A 6,002-nucleotide genomic window follows, 5' to 3' on the forward strand; every position below is an offset into this window, starting at 1 on the left:
CCATCCATCCCAGGACAGCCCTGGATTTCAACAGCTACCTCAGCTCTTCTTGCAAAATCTAGAAATTACAGTAGCAGCCAAATCATTGCTGTAACTTCAGTTTTCTCCAGTCTTACATATTTCCCTGCGAGTTGACGATGTTAAACAAAATTTAAGTGAGGGTACAGAACATCGCTAATCCTTACCAAGGAAACTAAGTGACATTTCTATTAAATAGTATTAGACTCTTGTAAGACACACTGATGTTAGAATAAAGCTTTTCTTTGAATGGATTAAACTGTAATGTCAACATTAAAATACAGACCATAAAACAAAAACACTAACTGTCAGGAGGTTAACATGGAATTATTCAAATATATTCCAGTGTTAATCCTGTGTCCTTTTCCAACAGTAACACAGAAGAACGTGGTCTCTATACTGGAATACATAATTTCAGTATATATTCTTCTGAGTCATGCCGTACCAGGAAACAAAGCAAATGAATAAATATCAGGACTGTATCATCGAGTTATGAGTCCAAGCATGCCTTACAAAATGATCAGCATTAGATACTGGAACAGTAGCAGCTGTTTGCCAGAGTGAGGACAAAATGCACATCCAAGCCACACTTCCCCCTCAATGGCATAATGTGCATTACTGCATGCAACTCAGAGCAGAGAGCCCAGCCGGTCCAGAGAAAGGGCCATTTTCACCAACATGGACAAGGACTGTTCCATTGCTTTAACCAAAATCCAGAATGCCGCAATGACATACCCCCTTTGCAATTTTTAGGGCCAAACTTGCATTATTAAAAGATTAATAACGCAAAAATGACAGCGTTCATCATGCAAAACCTAAGAGTTGATCTCCACTACGCGAGTCCTCCCTGCTAAGCAGCACAAAATTGATATATTTTGCATATATGTTTGCACATGCATATTTTCTGCTTACCTTGGTTAAAACAGAAGCGCCAAAAGCTTCACCAAGGGGCAGGGACACCAAGCCGAGGGGCTGCCTGAATGAGCCCATGAGTTTGGAGATCTGCAGCACCATCAGTCTCCTCTCTCATACAGTGCCCCTCCATCTCTTTCACAGAGCACAGCAGCCACGATTATGGCCGTCACACAGGGAGGTTTTACTGGAGAGAAGAGACTTTAAAAAGAAACAAAATGAACATCCATTTCTCCCCGTCTGCTACTACAACTGCCATTCAATTGCGCACGACTCAATTCTGGGAACATGACTTACTAATTTTCCAACTGTGTAATCAAAGTTCTCTCAAGGTGTTAAGATATAGAGCCACCTGATGGATGGTAAAAATGTAACCATGTGTTTTGTGTGGAGAATCAATGTGTAAATGGATCCATTTTGCATATAATTAGGCAGGAAATTAAATGTTGAAATCCTCTGGAGCGGATTAGTACCTTAGTACACTAACATCAATCCAAACATGAACCTTTATTTCTTTATGTCAAATGTTTCCCAGGGAAACTGACATTCGAAAATATTGCACCAGAACACAAATCCTTTCTGGAAGAGAAACACACACACAATGGCATACTCTGTCTGCAGAGGTGAGCCTTCAAAAAAACAACAGGGTGTTGAGTGACCCTGCTGTTCTGGGACTGGGCTGGGACTGTGACTGTGACAAAGAATGAACAAGCTCTCTGCTGTCCAGCCTGTACTATAAATAAGTAGACACAGTTGATGTCACAAAGTGCCATCCGATGTAAAAATGTTTGAGGAGAAGGCATATACGGTGACGGCTGTGGCCTGTTCTGCAGGGGTCAATGTGGCATTCAACATGGTACAGTGCTGCCCAGGGCTGGCCAGCTCAATTCTATCTCTATCATAGGAAATGCATTTCACGTAGACACGTGACAGTATGCCAAAGTGTATTTTCACCATCTAATGGACACTCAAAGACAACACAAAATAATGAGACAGATGGGGCAAACACAGCATTTACTCAAGAAAGAGCTAAATTCATTAACACATAAGCCAGTTGTAAAGCGTTCAGATGAAATTATCTGAACGCTATAAATGTTCTTCTATGGTCTGAAAACTGTCCAACTCATCTTAAAATGGATATATGTTACTCTGGTATTGCACAACCATACTACTGTCCGTGTAGAAATTGATTAATACTGATTTACTTTGAATGGTCAAAGTTCAAGGAAAATCAAGTGGACTAGCATATACATAAACAGCATCTATCCTAATTATTTATAAATACCACTAGAGCATTGCTTTCTTCGAGATGCTCCAAAAAAACATTGAACCAATAAAAGGGAAATAAAACAATTTAAATTGAACTCTGGAAAAAACCTTTATTTTCAGCTTTGGTAGAACGAATAAGAACACCCTCATTTAATCCGAGGATTGTTTTGAGAGCAGGAAAGAAAATAAATTGCTGTGTAGCTGTAAAGCAAATTGAATTTACATGGACTGGAAGAATTGGACTGGACACTATGAAAAAACACATTTCCTCATTTCATAAATCACACTTAAAAAGGAGGATGCTCTCATATTGTTCCTTAAGAAAAATCTCTATGTTACAGACATGGTTCTATTTTTACTAACTGGGTCAACTTCCAGCCCAGGGGGCTATCAGCAACATATTTAATTGCTCAGGTAACATAAACAGATGCTCAAAACAAGTTCTCTTGCTTCTTCGTGCAATAAAAAGCACCTCGGGTTTTGTACAGCGGCAAACCGGATTAAAATTTAGGAGAAAGACAAAGAAAAACCTACCTCTTTTGAAGACGTCTTATGTTCTGAGAAATAATGGGTCTTGTCACAACTGGGGCCAAGCTAAGCCTTGCTTTCCTTGCAGCACAAGGAGAAGCCCTGAATAGGTTTCCAGCTGTGGTTCACTGTGTTGGGGAGAAAAGGAAAATAATGGAAGGAAAATCCCTACAAATTATACGCCAACTTAATCGGGAGTAACCAATGAAACCTCATCCTGCTTTACTGAAACAGTAAATCAGCGAGGGATGCCTTATTTTGAGCACAGAAGTACCTCCTTAACTCTTTCCTTGCCCTTCATAAAAGGGTTTTTAAAATATAACATCTGTAGATAAACTCAATATGTATTTGAAAAGACTCACATCAATGCTTTCAGAAGACCTTCACGATACAGTGCACTACACCTCTCTAATTGTTATAAGGACCAATTCTACGCTATGATGAAATAGAACAGAAAAGAGAACACAGAGCAACATATCTGCTCTTTAGTCCTTGATGACAATCTTAGCCCCTAGCAGTCAATGAATAGTAATTAATTGGACATTGATAGTAATTATAAACCAGCTATGTCCAGGGAAAGAGTCTTTTTGGTGTATTTTTTCCATTGACAATGAGTTTGACATAGACATAGCTGGTTATTAAATGATGTAATCTTGAGATAATCACTGGACTCGTAACTCTAAGGCCGTGGGTTCACCTGTCAGTGAGGGCTTTGCCGCTGTACAATTGAGCTTAACCTGAATTCCAACAGAATAAAATACCCAGCTGTATACAAATGGATTTCATGTAAAAACATAAATAAATACAGAAATAAATCATTCTGGATAGGAACATAAATACCAAAATGTAACAACCAAGAAATGATTCAATATTTCAAATGTTTTTTTTTTCAATTATTTAGCCATACTTAAAATGAGCATAGAATTAAACCATTGTTAGTGCATGAATGACACAGGGGTTACATAAAGGTAAAGACTCGTGGGGTGCATCTGTATAATTCCCCACTCTCCCATACTCACCAGGTGGTGTGTGGGAATGCTGTTGCAATCTTCTACAGAGAAGGTCAAGGGTTAAAGGGGAAAAAGTGCCAGTACATCAAGTTTCCCGCCCACACAGCAACTGACATATTCAAATTCCCCCACTCCCACTTCACCAGTATGCCCTTTTGTTATAAAATTGCAGTGAATACTATTACCAGCATAGTTTCCTTACACTTTTACATGTACCTGGAAAATCACAGCCTGGTGCCTTCCATTTCCTGCACCGATGTTGCTTGTGGGTGGGAGTACCCACAAACATAACCGTCTGCTCGGAAATCTTCCAAGTCACAGAATTGTGGGGGCAGTGAATCAATCTCCCTACCGCTGTCATCTCTCCTCGAGTTGTAATTATATGCAATTAAGCCCAGTCTGCAGTAGAATTGTTTTGGCATATAATTTTGTTATAATTAATTTCTCTGTATGCACCGTGCCCATGCAATATAAAGCACAGAGATGCGTCGCTAAACTGTCTCCAGAAAAGCAGAATGAGATTGGACAAGAAACCGCATCGCGCAAGATTAAAAGCAACACAGTTTATGTGTGGTTTCAGGGAATAAAATGCGCACAAGTTTTACTTCGGGAAAAGCTTTTTTCGAGTTGCGCTGTGGTGGTATATCTTCAATACAAAACAAAGACTGCCATCAGAAAAGGCCCTCGTTTCATACTAAATGCAGCTTTTATGACACATCTCAATATTGAGATTGATAGAGACACACCAGAGCTCATTCAAGCCTGCAAACCGTCTTAACAGCTCCAGCATTAGCTGAACATTGAGTGTAGATTGTTATAATACAACGTATTTCCCCCCCACAGCATTTCCTGACATCTGTCCTCAGGGCATGTAATGTGCCTGAAATCGGGGGTTAGGAGAAATAATAGAGGGAAGGGGGGGGTTCACGAAATGAAGAAATTAATTTATTGAAAATGAACATGTTTATCACCACAACTGATACAAATAGCAAACAATAACAAATTGTACAACAACAAATTGTGCAAAACAAAAAGCTGAAGTGCACTGTCTATTTGCACTGTCCACCAGTTTCCTCTATCCAAGCCCATCTCCATTTATTTTTGACACATATGTATAGATATAGATATATCTGTCAACTACGGTAATGGCTGTGATAATAGATACTTTGGTGGTATAAGATGCTAAAAACATAGCCTAAGCCTGGAGAGCTGTAGGCTACAAGCCAGATGGATGACGGTTGTGGCGCATATCGCGACCCGTTTCAGAAAGACAAGAACACCAAATCTAATCGTTTTTAAATGTGAAATGTCCAAATGGCTGAAAAATGCATTATCTACTCACCCTTTCCTCAATCGGAAACCGTAGTCTGGTAATTGTATCCAAGTCCAAGCACAACTTTCAAAGCCATAAAGAATATCCAATACGCCTATCTTTCAAACTTTTCAACACTCGTTCCTCCGTTGGTCTCTAAACAACGTATGCGGCATAGGACTACTGTTGTTAAACGACTACGAAATTCGTCCAAAAGATTGCGACGATATGAAAACACAACGAATAGCCTATTCATTGCAGTGCTTTTTAAAAGTAGCGCGTTCACGTGCTTTATTGAGCTGACACTTCCCTGAGCCACAGTGTGGGCCTAAACGAATGAAGTAGGTCCACTTTATTCATACAAAATATAGGGTTCCTTATGCCTGTATACATACATATACAGCCATATTCTTGCTATGCGACAGTTAAAAAAATACGCAAGAATATTTTCCATAGACATATAATCATCTATTTTCGAATCTAAAACGGCCCCGCGCCGGAATTCCGGCACAGTGCTGGAGAACTTTAAGCCCTGAGGCTCCTTACACATTCACAACCATTCCCCGAGTTCGTAACACCAGTGTAGAGACTAGGAATATGAGTAAATACAACACGCCTCACCTCTGAAAATAATGTCGGTCATTTTGCTCATTGCACAGTAGATTTTTCCACACCAACCGACAAACACAACTTCACCTTGAAATTATAATTTGTATTCGCCAAAGATTTTCTTTAATCTTTTTTTCTAGAAGCCATTACACCAAATTCACCTTTTCTTTCATCCCACTGGTAAATTGCGATGTTTGTTAACAATTCACAGCCTGGCATTGCCTTCTCCTTTTTTAAAATTGGGATTGGGAGTTATCAGGAGGAGTCATAGTGGCTTGATGTTTCTTTTGCACTCTTACAAGTCATAATGAGTTTCTTCTGCTGGCTTCCCATGGGCAGGACCA

This window comes from Anguilla rostrata, chromosome 4 (genome assembly GCF_018555375.3).
Source record: "Anguilla rostrata isolate EN2019 chromosome 4, ASM1855537v3, whole genome shotgun sequence".
In the NCBI taxonomy this organism is placed as follows: domain Eukaryota; kingdom Metazoa; phylum Chordata; class Actinopteri; order Anguilliformes; family Anguillidae; genus Anguilla; species Anguilla rostrata.